Source organism: Sebastes umbrosus, chromosome 6 (assembly GCF_015220745.1).
Source record: "Sebastes umbrosus isolate fSebUmb1 chromosome 6, fSebUmb1.pri, whole genome shotgun sequence".
NCBI classification, from domain to species: domain Eukaryota; kingdom Metazoa; phylum Chordata; class Actinopteri; order Perciformes; family Sebastidae; genus Sebastes; species Sebastes umbrosus.
The window spans coordinates 949,240-965,631 of NC_051274.1; the positions used below are offsets into that span (position 1 = coordinate 949,240).

Sequence of the window (16,392 nt, forward strand, 5' to 3'; positions counted from 1 at the left end):
ATGTTGAGATCACTTATCAAAGATTTATCATCAAAAATGAAAGGAATGATAGGCAAGTACGCATATTGGGTGCCTACCCATTGAAATGAATACAATTTAATGGTGTCTGTCTGCAACACATGCATCTTCATAGATATCAAGGTAAGAGACAAACAAAAACAGATGTAGGCCACTGTGTCACTGATGCCACAACAAATTATAGGAACAACTTCAAGGATTTGACAACTCAGTCTTTTTGTGATTATCATCTCCAAAGTTGGAACAATCCTGAGTGGCTCAGTTCCACCAGTTGGTGAGTGGTGTAATAAGCCACAGAGAATTAGGGAGAGCTAATCAAAAAGCGTATCTAAAAGTAGAGAAAAAAGAGAAGCAGGAACAGAGAAATTAAGAAATCATAGAAGGGAGAGAGAGAGAGAGAGAGAGAGAGAGAGAGAGAGAGAGAGAGAGAGAGAGAGAGAGAGAGGGTTGTATCTGAGCAGGTTCACAGTTTGACCTATAGATGGCAGTATTCCAGCAGGAACAGTTGGATGGGAGAGAGTCACTGAAAGTGGGTTCAGTGTGTGCTGCGCATAGGAACTCTGATGGGTAAGTAAGAACATTTAGCTTTTCATAGAGGTGATGCACTATCCAATTATCAATCAATCAATAGCCTGTGGTCGGTTAGGACGATTTCCAAAGGGAATGAACATTTGAATCAGTATAAATCCTTCTACAGACAGTTGACCCAACTGTACATTCTAGTACGTTAGAAACTTGTGGCATCTTTTTGGTAACGTGTTTTGGGGGATATCAGATGGTGCAAAATGTCATATTATTTTATGTTTACAACAAAGTGCTTTGTGTTTTCCTGGTATAATCCTAAATGTGGATCTAAAACTGCATTTCTGAGTTTTACGCAAATGTTCCTTTAATGTATTCATTATTGAGGTTTTTCTCTGGGCGGAAACAGTTAACAGCATAATGAGCCGGAGTGTGAGGGGGCTGGGTCTAACCGCGCAGTGTGCCAGTGGCAGCCAGGCAGCGTACACACGCTCACACACACAGTCAGTCACTACTGTACACTGATGGAGCCGCTAATCTGTGTCAGTCCGGCAGCCAGAGCCCTGTGAGGAAGCACCGCTGTGAGGAAGCACCGCTGTGAGGAAGCACCGCTGTGAGGAAGCACCGCTGCGGGTCTGGAGCCGACGCTGCCAAATCCACAGACCGTCGGACACGCTGCCGAGCCCGGCCACTGCTTGTCCACAAGCTGCGTGTTGTGTAGAGCAAGCCGGAGGACGCTGAACCCCGAACTGAAGGAATGTGACGCGTTGTGGTGAAGTCCCATCAGGTGCTGACGGCTCTGCTGACAAGTTTACGCACCGACTCTGCTCATGCTCGCGCTAATGAAGGCTTTTCTTTAACGAATGACGCCACCGCCGCCGCTTGACAGGTTCACCACGCACATCTATTGGAAGAACTAGTGAAGGTAACATTACTGAAGCATCTCCGAGGCTGTGTCCAGATCATTTGGAAACATTTGTTTGCCTGTGGATGTGAGTGTAGCGCATCAGTTGAGACCCAGAAGACGGACAGCAGCTGCGCTGGAGGGAAACCGGATAACCGGGACATCCAGTTTAAATGAAGAGGTGAGTGACGCTCCTTTCGGCTAACTGTACTTCACAGTGTGTACATATTTGTTTAAATCGAACACCACAGCCACAGTGTTGTGCAAAAAGGGCAAATATCCGACACTGCAGACCGAGCTATTTCTCATTTTCTGCTGCGGGCTCTGATGAGGCAGCAGCCGGTTTCAATATGTCACTGGAGCCTTTACCACAGCTCACACTTTGAATTTGATGGTGGTGATGATGATGTGTGACCATACAATATGTGGGTTAGAACAATATGCATGTAAGATCATTTAACCTCCAGCAGGCTTTAGGCACGTACAGGTGTTGCTCTGAATCCTGTCCTGCTATCGATGCTGTATTGTCATTCATTAGAATGTAGCTGCCTGCCTCCTCATATTATTGAGTTACAATACAGAGATGATGCTTCCAGTTAGCAGGTGAGCTGCTTCTGGTTTGTGTTCCTAGGGAGTATTTAATGAAGTTAGTTGAGTTATTTTTAGAGTCTGACAATCATCACAGTGCTATTAACTTAATTAACCTTCATTTTTGATTTGTTGACCTTGATTTGAAATGCAAAATGACAGATATTCTAGTGTTCTCAGGATTTGTAGTTATAGAATGCATCAGACTACACAAACCTGTTTTAGATGTAATATACGGACTGGTAGCTTGCTATGCGGACCAGGATGTGTCATTGCAACAAGTGAACCTTGAGTTTGTAGTCCTAGTTGATTATCAGACTGTTACAGTTGTCACTTTTTGAAAAATAAATGCACCGTCAATTAGTTTCACAAGGTCACTAATCACCATCTAAACATTCCCTACTGGATTTGTTCTCTTCTTAAGTGGCAAAAAAACAAATTGCAACAACAAAACCTCCAACGATCTGATATATTGCCGCCAACTGGCATCAATTTAGGATTCCACGTTGACTCTAGACCTCATCTGTCCCAATCCAGCAGATGCACCTACAAATCTTCATTCTCTGTCAGACTTGCAAGCGCTCCGGCAAGCACCCCGTGACAATGACTCTAAAGAAAATAAATGTTGCCTTAAGTAGAAAATTGCCTTCCATTTGCATGAAAATAACTTGCATCTGCCACGGCTGACAGGCAGCATATTAATCTCTCTGCTCGTGCAATCAAAACCTGCTCCTTCTTGGTGAGATTTTTTTTTTAGTGCATGTGAAGCGTGACCCTCTCACATCATTATTTTAATATCCATCTCAAAGTGAAACAGCAGTTTGACCCCAAAGCGAGCCACCAGGGTGGAAATTGCTGCCTTTGGAAGAACAAACCAGCACTCAGCATTGGTTTGATTATCACATGCTGATTATATTCACCTAATTAACTCCAATCTAATGGGAGAAAAGAAAAACACATTTGCTGATAGTGTGGTGCTGCCGCTGAGCAATCAGCTCCTCTGACCAGTTGGCTACTCAGCAGCTGTTGTATGACAGTTTCATACACTTCTATTAGCTCTGCTTTGGCTCAAATGCATTTCCATCATTGATGAACCGACAGCAACCTGATGTGACACAAGTTTATTGCGGCTTTGAAGACATCATACAAGAGAATTGCTGTTGTTGATAGTATCAATATTTTCTGAATCGCACTCTCCTTTTTAAATAATGGAGGATATAGCAAGATATCAAAGATTCTGCTCAATGAGTCACTTTCAAGTGATGCCTTTGAAGGCACGCCGCCCGAGAAAACCCTTTTCGAGAACCCGCAACATCACACATTCGCCCAATCAATAAGGTTAACCTCGCCAAGCTGGAGAGAAATTGCTTCGACTGGACAAGCTTGGGTCGGGCTTTGTGGAGCGACGGTTGATGTTTCTCTGCCGCTGCCCCTCCACTTCACCTCTCTGTAGGGGAGCTGCAATATCTCCATTGGGTTGATGGCGCAGCCGTGCGGTCGGCGAGGTGTTCTGTTCTTAGGATTCGTGATGTCAGAGTGACTTGCATGAGTCTTGTTTAACATATTCTCCAGGGAAAATATTCTGACTTTGCGTTCTTTAATAGCTCAAACACAAGATAAATATATTTTAGTCAGGGTTGTGCAGGATCTCAAACATCTCTTTTGGAAAAGCTGTTTTTGAGCAGAGGTAAGTTACTCTCTGACTATGAAATCTCACATTCCTACCCTCTAGATTGTGTCCAAAGCATCTTCTGTACCAGACTGCCTATCGCCATAGCTACCGCCGCCACCATCAGCATCCATCAGTATGTGCGGCACACTCTGCTGATTGGTGCGCACGGCTCGAGAGCGTCCTCTGTTGATGAACAGCGAAGAGCCTAAACGGCGAGCCGAGTTAATTACCGGGCCACAATGCGAGCGCCCAGCCTCTCTCCATTCAGTGCCTTCCACTTATACCACTCAACAACTAATTTTTGAACTGCATGATTTGCTACTGAATGAGTTGTTACTGCCCTTTCTGTGTGCTGTGTCACCACCAGCGTTCACACAGCAGCACGCTGCTTGCTCCTCTTTGGATTCCCCCTTAAGGCAGCCAGACTCACCGCAGTTTAGCTTGAGAGATTTTGACAAGTCGTTACGCATGCAGGCAGAATCCTTGACCTATTTCTTAATGAGTGAATACTGCAAATGCGCTCAGCGGCTGTGTATTCTGAACGAAGGCCCCCCTCCTTACAGCAACCCCCACCATCCCAACTGTCTTTTTCTCGCACACACACACATGCAAACACGCCGACACATGCAGATAATGGTGCTTTTGTGAGTTCATTTTCCCACAGATCCTCCCTTCCCTATCTGCCGGAGTGTACAAATAGCGAGTGAGTGTTTGTTTTAATGCAATCGCCCCCCTGTCTTCCCTCACTGTAGGCTGTTTATCTGAACTTCTCAACTGTCCAGCTGTCACAACAGAGATCTCAATCTCCTTGACCCACACACACACGCTCCGCTCGCTCGGCCTTGTTATGGGCATGTTTGCGTCTGGAATCCAAGTAAGCGTGCCTACGTGTGAGGATTGACACGAGAGAGATCTGGATCTGTGGTGACATTGATCAAGTGGAGTGCAGCCAGGGAGAACATTCAGTCTGAGACGGGTCTGCGTCGGTGAAAAGCAGAAGATCACAACCGCCTCGCTCTCTTCATCCACGCGGCAGGTGGCTTTGTTTGCATCCTCTTGTGCTCGCTCTGGATAATTGTAAACAACATGAGTTTTTCTACCTGTCTCTTACGCTTCAAGCGCCAGATTCAGCAGTAGAGATAGTCTCTCCAGGCGATGATTATCCCAACAAACGCTCATTTACGCTGTTGTTGGTTGTGGAGGCAGTGCTCTGCTGATATGTTGATTCAGGAGTGTAGGAACTGAGAAGTCTGTCTCTCTGCATCTGGGATAAGATGACACTAAACTTTGTTGCAATGATTCCGATACTGATACTCAGATATCGAGCCGATATGAGGCTAAAATTGGGAACTGCCATTGGAGAGCTTCCACAATGTTACAACATGATGGCAACAGAACTTAAAGGGGACATATCATGCTAATTTTCAGGTTCATAGTTGTATTTGGGGTTTCTACTAGAACATGTTTACAAGCTTTAATGTTCAAAAAACAACAAAACATTCTTTTTCTCATACTATCTGTCTGAAATACCGCCCGTCTCTTTAAGCCCCCCTTCCCGAAAATAGCCCAGTCTGCTCTGATTGGCTTGCGAGAAATACATGTTGCACCTTTGCAAAAGTGTGTGTGTTCCAGTACTCATACTACCCTACTATTTAGTATACCAGAAAAAGATTTAGTATGTCTCGATACAGAGTATGTCAAATGCAGTATACCAAAAAGACACATCCGGTCACATTTTGCAGTCTGCAAGGCCAGCCTGCTTTTCTGGCTACTCTGACCCACAATCCTCTGTGCAGCGGATATATAGGCAAGAGGGTCAAAGTTCAAGGCGCAATGTTATGATGAAACAGTGTGTTCCAAATGTATGCATACTGCATGCAACAGTACGTACTTTGTAAGGGCAGTTGCAGTATGTACTAAAAGTAAAAAGTGAAAGTATGTAAAGTATTATTCTCAAGCCGTGGGTGGAGCTACTCAGATGGAGGGCCGGTATATTCTAATGAGTTTGTATGTGACATAGGAAGGGGAGCCAAATCTGAATGGCTTGTTGAATCCCGTGTTTTCTGATCTAGACAGCCCACGTAAAACTGACTGGATTGTCCTATTTCACAACGAAAGGTCCAAGCTAACACTCTGTGCTTGAATGTATTTAATATATATATAAGACGTTGTTTTAATGCATCCAAACACTCTATCTGTCCCACTGCTTCGTGCCAAAGAGTAAAAGCTAGTGTTGCAATTGATACTATAAACGTATAGATACTGGAGTTGTTCCGATACCGATGACAGTATCGGAACTGCATCTGATACTGCCCAAAATTCGGGATCGGGTATCGGCGAGTACGCCAATCTATGCACCGATCTGATACCGTAATTTATTAACCCAGAAAAAGGCATCTTGTTTAACCGGAAATCAATTATTCACCGCTCCAAAGCAGTAGCCTTCATTGTGCTGTTAGATGTATCATGGCTGCCACTGGCAACTATTGTTTTAGAGCAGCGAAGAAGAACTGATTGCTGGTAGTTTGTCACGTTACGATAGCAAACAACAAAACTGTGGTGCTAGTGGAGAATGTAACGGTAACGGTAGTCAGAGCGACGAAAATGTCAGCCATTTGGCAATATTTCACCGTGGAAAATCCAACAAGTAAAACGGCGATATGTACAGTAATTTAAGTAGTAAGTAAATTATCACGCAGGCAGTCTGAGGAGACTCCTAGATTCATTTATTCATGTTCTTTGTAACTGACAAACTGAAGGATAGAAGAATGTTCTATTGCATTCATCCTCTGTATGTATTTGTTCATGTTTCAAGGGTTTAACCTGAGCCAGGCCATACAACAAAGATAGTAATCATATCACATACATACATGGTCAGTAGTAAACAGCTGTTAAATAACTATAATAATAACTATATCTTTTTTTTATCACGCTGGTATTGGGACTGTTCTCGGTATCGGCCGATACAGCAAGTTCAGGTATTGGAATTGGTATCAGGAAGGAAAAAATGTTATCGGAACATCACTGATAGATACCATAGAATTTTAGATCCAGCATTACTCTTTGATAATTCCCACACAGTAGCAGATGTAAGAAAACACCACAGGACTACATTTAATGGTCTCGTCATGCTGCTGTAGCAGTTTTCATCATCTTGAGTAGTTGTGCGTGTAGCCTTCAGTGACTTATTGAATCGTTGAAACCATTTTAAATTGATGACTACAGGCCACTACATTGTTAAGTAGCAGCTTGCCCAGTATGAGCAACACATAGCACAGAGTGCAAAAATCAATGCCACTCCTTTACATTTCATTTTTCACGATACATGGGGAGCCTGTAGTACTTGAAAGAAAAAAGGCACCTTTTTCTGCTGTAGTGTTGACTGTGCTTAGATTTGTCTCCTTTGATAGGCCTGTTTAATTTGTTTCCTCATCTCTGTGAGGATGCTAGCTGTTATTTTTTTTGCAAGAAGAAGGCTATGTGTGTGTCCGCAGCTCCCAGACAGGCTCCAGTCAGTCTCATCAGAGGTCCGTCGGGGATTGGTTAACAGCCGTCCCTCTGCCAGGCGCAACCGTGGCCAGTCCAGATCCTGCTCTCCCTATTGATGGCAGCAAGTTAGCAATAAACCCCAGTGTGCACTCCGCCGTCCTGAAGGCTTGCCAGCTTGCTGAAACAAAGCCTTTTGTAGGGCTGCTGAATCCAACAGATGGAGAAATGGACAGTAAATGAAAATAGAGGCAAAGGGGAATAAAAGGAATTTAGTGGAGCATGTTTGCGGGTAGGCATTTAGGCTACTCCTTTGGGAAGTCTAACACCCTCACAATGCAATACTGGAAAAAACTTAAATGTTCTCCCGTTGACGTGCTGCGAGAGCGGCTTTGGGCCCCCCTGTGCGAGCGGAGAAGGCAGTCTGCTCGCGAGGGCTCTCCGGGGCCTGGGAAGCCTTTATTAAGATGTTAATGGAACTGCCTTCATGACACATTTCCACGGGACAGGATCCCTCGCCTCTGCCATTCTTTAGTGCCTCAATCTGCCTGCCACACTCATCAGTCTCTCCCCCTCACACAACAGCCTGCTTAGGCATTCATCCCCGTCTCCACATTCCCCTGCCCAGGCGCTCTCACTCTTTTATCTGATCCCGGCTGTCACGAGCCATCCTATATTTTACCACGTTGTAACAAAATTACGCGATGCCAGCGATAAGGGGCAGCGATCCTGGCACAGGGGCCCGCAGAATAACAAGTCTGGCTGTTTGTTTGTCACTGATCTTCACACCGGTTGGAAGTCAGACTGTCACCCCCAGCAAGCCACGAGGGCTGTTATGATTTTTTCCTCCAAACACTGTCAGCTGGTAGCTTGTTTTCAGGTCACTTAGGGCTGTCACGGTGAAGGAATTTCCCCTGCGGTGATGATTGGCTCAACAGTGCCATATGCAATATTATTGCAACTTTTTTGTTTTTGAAAATGACTTAATTTATCCTGATTTTAGTGTTGTATAAATAAACTGTAATGTTAGGCTATTATTCGGTATATTGTTGCTTTTTAAATGACAAAGATGAAAACAAATGAAATAGTTATTTCTTGTTAAATGCAGAACACAGAAGGGCAATGAGGCACAGCATTTTTTTTTTCAGCTGAGATGCTTTGGTTGCGTCTGGTTGCTATGATACGGAATATCAAAATGGCGGCACATGTAAGAGTACTTGCTCTAGATTAAGAGAAGTTCGAAGCATGTAGGGAGAGAGGACGGACCCGTCGGTCTATGTGTATTCATTTCTCCTCCATTGTTGTTGTTGTGCAGCACTTGTAGCCTACATGTAGGATGTGACGGTTGGTCATTGTGAGTTTTACCCAAAGTTGAACATCTTTCTACTCTGGATGACCAGAAGAAACCACCATACGTGCAGCGCAGAAAAGACGCTGAGCGTCTCGTCACGCTGCTGCCGTTTATAGCAAAATGTCAGTCAGTCGATTAAAATATTTAATCGTGATCAATTGCATGATTGTCCATAGTTAATCACGATTAATTGCACATTTTTTATCTGTTCAAAGTTTACCTTTTAAGGGAGATTTTTCAAGTATTTAATACTCTTATTAACATGGGAGTGGGTAAATATGCTGCTTTACACAAATCAATGACAGATATTGATCCAGAAACCCTCACAGGTACTGCATTTAGCTTCAAAACTATGCTCCAATCATAACATGGCAAACTGCAGCCCAACAGGCAACAACAGCTGTCAGTGTGTCAGTGTGCTGACTTGACTATGACTTGCCCCAAACTGCATGTGATGATCATAAAGTGGGCATGTCTGTAAAGGGGAGACTTGTGGGTACCCATAGAACCCATTTACATTCACTGATCTGGAGGTCAGAGGTCAAGGGACCCCTTTGAAAATGGACATGCCAGTTTTTCCTCACCGAAATTTAGCGTAAGTTTGGAGTGTTATTTAGTCTCCTTTGTGACAAGCTAGTATGACATGGTTGGTACCAGTGGATTCCTTAGGTTTTTCTAGTTTCATATGATATAGTGTTTATTCACTCTAGCTTTAAAATTAAGCCCCTTTACAACCTAGAAATCGCAAGTTGCGTTAAAGAAGTTAGTGCCGTTAAAACAAATATGTGTAATGTGTTATTATTGCGTTAACTTTGTTGCTTGCCATCCCCTGCAGTTGGCTTGTCAAAATTGCGGTATTGCAATATTGTGGTTATTGCGACAGCCCTAAGGACACTACCACTACATTGCTACCCCTCATTCGCCGTAGCCCTCAAAAGTGCTCCCTCGAGGCTGCCCACTGCAGCCCCAGCAGCTTATCAAAGCAACAACAACAACAACAACAACCAGAGAGGGAAAGAAAGACCTAGAGCTTTTACGCACAAATGCCCTGACTTGATTTTCATGAAAGGCACTGAACGTATTGTCTCAACCATTTTCCCTATTCACATCCGTTTGAATATAAGTCAGTTTAGCCCCGGCACCATCAATAATCAATTAGCTGGTGTCATGGGAGGATGTGCTTTTTTTTGTTTGGTGGAAACTTGACAATAAGTGAGCAACAAAAAGGAGAGAGAGAGAGAGAGAGAGAGAGAGAGAGAGCTTGTGTTAGACGCCAAGGGGCAGCTGTCAGGAGCAGATGACAGTGTGTGTGTGTGTGTGTGTGTGTGTTTATGCTTGGCTGCGTGCGTTTGTGTCCATTTTAATTTATTGTTGTTTGACTGCGTGGCACATGTGTCTTTTGTGTGTGGAAGAGGAGGCACCAGGGGAGGCGGTGAGGGCAACACTATGCTGTGCTGCCCACACTGCCCCCTGGTGATGAGGATGCCCCCGCCTGCCACTGTCGCCATGGTTACTGCAGGAAAAAAGGGGCGCAAACGTGTGCTCCTCTGGTCTGCTCATGTGCCATAGGGGCAGCTTCATCCCTCTACTTTATGCACGGTTACAACTAGGACCACTTTCAACTCAAAAGGGGCTATTATGGCCATTAGCTCTCTCAGCTATTTCAAAGCAGTGTGTCATTTTCTTAGATTGACTCATGCTAGTATTTGCCCAAGTATTGTAAAAGTCCATCAGGTCGCTGTATTTGCAATAGCTTAACTCTCTCTATGCGTACTGTATTGAATTTTCTTCCTACGGGGTTGCAGGCAACACAAATTCCCCTGTTGTGCTCCGAGGCGCAGTGGCATGTAGATACCTGCACCTATGGTCTCTTCATTGTTACTATTTTGCAGTCAGCCATGGCCTTATCTGGGTCTTCTCAGTGTGAGACAGGAGCCTTGACTCACCCTCAGCCCTCACAGTAGCAGCGAGGAGAGGAAAAGAAAAGAAAAGGGGAAATATGGCCTTCCATATTCATTCCTTAGCGAGATAGCAAACAGAAAACCCTGTCTGGAAAAGTCTATCTTGTTTCTTCTCTCGCACACCCTCCTGATAAACTTTTTCCACTGTCGTAGACCAAAGTAAATTGAACCAAATTGATGATGAAAGACCTCGAAACTCCCACAACTTTAAAACATAGAACTGGGCCCACTGTGGCGTCTTGTTTACAATGCAATGTTGATAGAAGCAAAAAGGCAAACTATGCCTGCACTGCTTGAAAAACTGTCACTCCCCCCAAAAACACTCCCCCCTCTTTTTCATAAACCAATTTTTGTCTTTTTTAGGGAGTCCAGGGGGTCTTTAAGGGAGATAGCAGGTCAGCAGTAGATGTCAAATAGAAGTGGTGTACATCATCTGAAAGCTGGAACCTGAAGATTAATTTGAGATGCAGCTCAACACTGTGGGACAAGTTGTTCCAGTCAGAAATTTTAGAAAAAATAATTAATTAATTAGAATACATTTTGAAAGTGTACAAGGGTTTAGAAGATTATGATATAAATATATGATGGTCATTCCTATGCTCACTTAGTTGTTGCAGCAATCTTTGTGTTGATACCATTTGTTCCACAGATTTGGTGCTAAATTTAAAAAAAAATTTTACCACTGGAGAATTGATAAAAATGATCAATAATCGCTCCAAAATACCACATTAAGACACCAAGACCTTGAGGAACACCACAGAAAAAGCCATGCTGTGATTTGGTTTCAAAAACTTTTGACATTTTCAGATTTCTGCAAGAATTGCATTTTTCTGTGATTGGAAGGCGAGCACTTCTGTTGTGTAAACTGCTCAGAAACCCCCTTATTGTCAATCTAGCTGGGAAAGCCTTATTGTCCATCCTCTGAATGCTCTAGGTCTCTAGTTTGATCCATCCATCCTCTGAATGCTGTAGGTCTCTAGTTTGATCCATCCATCCTCTGAATGCTCTAGGTCTCTAGTTTGATCTATCCATCCTCTGAATGCTCTAGGCCTCTAGTTTGATCCATCTATCCCATTTGCCCAAAACTGCATAGGATTATCATCAAGTGGGCATGTCTATAAAGACTTGTGGGTACCCATAGAACCCATTTTCATTCACATATCTGGAGGTCAGAGGTTAAGGGACCTCTTTGAAAATGGCCACGCTAGTTTACCCTTGCCAAAATTTAGCCTAACTTGGGAGCGTTATTTAGCCTCCTTCCCAACATGTTATGACATGTTGGTACCGATGGATTCATAGGTTTTCTTCACCTTCATGGTTGTGAAGGTACTAGAAAGGATCTTGGATATGTCATGAAAAAAAAAGCTCCTGCCGCCAGTCCTGCAGCTCCAGACTCTTTACTTTGGCCCAAGGTGATTTATAGTGTCCAGGCCAGGGGAAATGAATTCTCCCCCGGGATAACAGTTATGTTTATGCATGAATACATGACTCTGATCCACACACTGAAGCCAGTGGGAGAAAGAGGGATGAAAGGTACTTAAACAGGGAGGCAGCTTGTCATAAAGCCCACACACACAGTCTGTTAGGATGGTGCGGTTGCTCTCCTGGCATGCTCGCGGCCAAACCGTTAATAACACTTTATGAATGTAATTGCTTCTGTTGTTGATTTTGACCTCGGCCCGACCTTTAAGATTACAGCTTCGTGCACCATAAGCATCGGGCTTTGTGGAATGTGTGAGATACTGAGGAACAATAAATCCTGTTTCCCTTGGATGCATTGCTGGGAGCCCGTTATCAAACGATATCAACAAAAATGGCCATTGTGAATCGCACTGTACAAACTAAATTGAGCTACAGTAACAGTGTGCTTGGCGAATGACTACTATTTGTTCCTGCCAGCCAAACATTATCAAGATGAATCTATCACAGGAGGAAGTTAGATGTTGTTGTTTCACTACTCTTACTTCCTAGTGCCCCTTGCTATCAAAGGGAAACACTGTATGTACTCTAGTGGAGCAGCGGGAGCTCGCCCAAACAGACGCATTACTCTGCCTCCGTCACAACCAGTGAGATGTGAAACATGACAGCAGCCTCTTCATGTAACCCGCACTAGACAGACAGAAAATCATTAACAAAGAGGAAGTGACATGATGTTATATCGCGCCATGCAAAACACATGACTATGTCCTCACTATGTCCTCACTAGGGCTGTCAATGTTAACGCGATAATAACACGTAACTTAAATTTGTTTAAACGTCACTAATTTCTTTAACGCATTAACGCAACTTGCGATTTTTAGTTTGTAGAGGGCTCAGTCTTATAGCTAGCTGAAGATACTGGTATCATATCAACCATGTCATACTAGCTTGTTGTGATGGAGGTTAAATAATGCTCCAAACTTACGCTAAATGTTGCAGAGAAAAAACTCTCATGGCCATTTTCAAATGGGTCCCTTGACCTCTGACCTCCAGATCAGTGAATGTAAATGGGTTCTATGGGTACCCACGAGTCTCCCCTTTACAGACATGCCCACTTTATGATAATCACATGCAGTTTGGGGCAAGTCATAGTCAAGTCAGCACACTGACACACTGACAGCTGTTTTTTTTCCTTGTTGGGCTGCAGTTTGTCATGTTCTGATTGGAGCATATTGTTTTATGCTAAATGCAGTACCTGTGAGGGTTTCTGGACAATATCTGTCATTGATTTGTTTTGTTCATTGATTTACAATAATAAATATATACATACATTTGTATAAAGCAGTATATTTGCCCACTCCCATGTTGATAAGAGGATTAAATACTTGACAAATCTCCCTTTAAGGTACATTTTGAACAGATAAAAAATGTGCGATTAATTGTGATTAACTATGGAATATCATTCGATTAATCGCTATTAAATATTTTAGCCCTAGTCCTTACACATCAGCTGCAATGTAGCTCATTGTCTTTTGTGTAGTGTTTAAGGAGGATGAATCAGACTTTCTAAGACAATTGTTGAGAGTGTGACAGACGAACCTTTTGCAGCAGATGACTTGAAATCATTGTGTTGTCCGTGCAGATGTTGATTAAATATGACTGCACTGAAACATGTGGCTGCCTTGAGGGAGGTAGAAGGGAGGGAGAAAGGAAGGGGAATGGACAGGTTTGTACTTGGAAGCAATGAACGGGCATCCTTTCTTGTCTTAATCTGCAACAGTTAGGGATTTGCACTACGGGAGTTAAAGCTGCAGTGCGTAGAAATCCGGAAAACGCAAAATCCTGCATCCCCTCGAGCTGCTCTCTCCTCTCTCTCCTCTCTCCGCTCTCCCCTCTCTGTCCGAAGCCCCTCCCCCACATGAGAACGGGCATATGCACGCGCTTCATACGTGCTCGCTACATCTGAGGAGGCTACCGCAGCGAGCTACACATTACCTTCTAACGACATCAACAGTTTGGACTGTCTTTTTGAAAGTCTGTCTTTCTTTTTTGGGTTGTTTTGAGGTGTAGGCAGTTGCTGCCAATGCTGGAATAGCAAGCTTTTCAGTAGGTTGTTCCGCCATTGACCGAGGCTTTCACTATCTGCAGAGACCAGACGTGAACGCGCATCTCCTTTTGTGGAACAGCCAATAGGAACGCTCTCTCTGAAATGCCCTGTGATTGGTCAAAGTCTGCCGTCACGGGCAAGATTTTCTAAAGCCTGTAAACAGAGCCATGAGGAGGTGCAGAGGTGTAGTTTTCTCTCAGATCACTTGAATACAATATGCTGAAAGGTTATTATGGAGATTTTTGCCAATTATGCCAAAATATTGTTGCCTACTGCCACTTTAATGCTGTTAACCAGCTGATCCACTCAGAAGGTACATATTTTCCATGTTACTGCAGCCTTGCGTTTTACAAGACACGCCTTAATTTCCTCATTCATAGAGATAAAGTAAAGCGTTGAATTAAGTTTTTTTTCTCATTGCAGAAGGCATCTCTGAGCTTGTAGGTACAATGTTTACCGTTAAGCACTTTGCACAAGCCTTATTGCCTCTGCTGCTGCAAGCCCTCCCCCACATTTCACAGAGAACATGTTCAACCTGACAGAGGTGAATAGGTGAGGTGAATTTGCATTTTGTTACAAAGCATGCGCAATGTTTCAGGTATTATTTTTTTGTGAACATAACGTTGAGTACAAACAATTTGCTTTTGCAGAAAGCACAATTAAGCATTCATTTTAGTTCTCGATGGGGTACAGTAAATGCTTTATTCTTAGTTTTTTCAAAGCTGGTGATTAACAGTATACTGTGTAATCTCCTCCTCCCTTTCTCCTGTTTTCTCTCTTCATTCTCTCCTGTTTTTTTGGGGGGTGGAGGAGTGAGAACCAGTGAGAGTGAGCTGGGTAGAGGATTGCCAGAGGGGACTGGCATGTGGCTTAAGGCCCTGACACACCAATCCGGCCGTCGGCAAACACAGAAGTTTTTTCTAATTTTTCATCTTCATCTCATCTGATCGTTCCAATACGTGGATAGTTTTCACGACATGGTCATCTGGAATGAAGCTAAGAGGTGAGAGAGAGTGGTGTGAAAATGGTCGGCAAACGTTACTTTATTTCATGTACGTATCATAACAACGGCATGTATATCCGCCGTCCTCGGTCTTCTGGTTTCCCTTTTTGAATGACGAATACAGACTACCGCTACCTGCTCGTAGGGAGTTATTACATCTCACGTCAGTGCAGAACATACGTGGTAGTTGGCCGTCACCTGTAGTCTTGCGTGTGGTCGGCCTCAGTCGCAACTTTTTTGGCCAAGACAAAAAGGCTGGTGGCCTTCGTCGCCGCTCATTCTGTGTGATGTCGGTTTGGTGTGTCTGGGCCTTTAGATGCTGGGAAAAGACAGCACATTTTCACATTCACCTGCGATTTGGGGAGCCCGCATTCTACTGTGCATCCTCAGACAAATAAAAAAATACAAAATAGAGTTTTTAAAGTGGCTGCTGGGTAACGTGTCGCTGTTGAATAGGTCCAAAGTAAAGCACACATTAGCACATTCTCGGTCATTTCAGTGCACACACACACACACACGCTTCTTCTCACCACAAAGTAAATCCTTCTTGGGTTCCTTGCAGACATTTAGAAACCTGATAAAGGACACCTTGCGTTTGTTTATTTTGCCAAGGCTGCAGCGTTCATGGGTTGTGTCGTACAAAGCATGAGTTGCTTCAATGGCTTAAGGTCTGAAAAGCTGAAATGCCGTGTGTCTGCCTGCCTGAGGCTCCCTGAGGCGCTGAACATGTACAGTAGCTCTGTGTCAAGGTAAACAACCCCACCTCCCATTGTACACCACTCTCTGGCACAACCAATCATAATAGGCAGAGCTAAGAGGAGAGAATAAAACTGTCGACAGAAGGACAGCCAGACTAATTTTACTGCAGGAGCCGTTGTCAGCGCAGTTTCTTTATAACAGTCCGAGAGCCATACTAAAGGAACCTGTTTCTAACATTATGCCATATCTGAGCTGCTTGCAACATTTGGCAGTAAAGGGTCTTTACTAGGAAAGTCTTTAAATGAAAGGAAATGGAGAGGAATTAGCTGCAGAATAACGGCACTATCTAAAGTGCATTAGTAGCCTAGATCTATGACTCAATTTAACTGAAGCACTGAGAGGTGTTATCCACAAGATTACTCTGTTCTCCGGGAAGATACTACCATTGATAATTCATTTCTGTGAAGTGGTAGGCTATGTGTATGATGAGAGATTTGAATGTACATATTGGAAGCAAATGACCAACTTTAACAAACTGGCATATTGCTCCTGCAGGCCCATACGTTGACCTTATGGCTGGTCAAGGTCATTCTTAGTAGCACTTAAAGGGTGACTTTGGTATTTTTCAACCTGGACCCTATTTTCCCATGTTTTTATGTCTA

General features: G+C 43.7%; 1 protein-coding gene across 1 annotated transcript in view; it reads left to right on the forward strand.

Moving 5' to 3' along the window:
• The first annotated feature begins 933 nt into the window (after positions 1-933).
• The window catches only part of plxna2 (plexin A2), a 275,749-nt gene continuing 260,290 nt past the window's right edge, over positions 934-16,392 (forward strand). Inside the window, 1 exon segment of the mRNA XM_037773809.1 lies at positions 934-1,625. The gene's annotated coding sequence lies outside the window, so the exon portion shown is untranslated.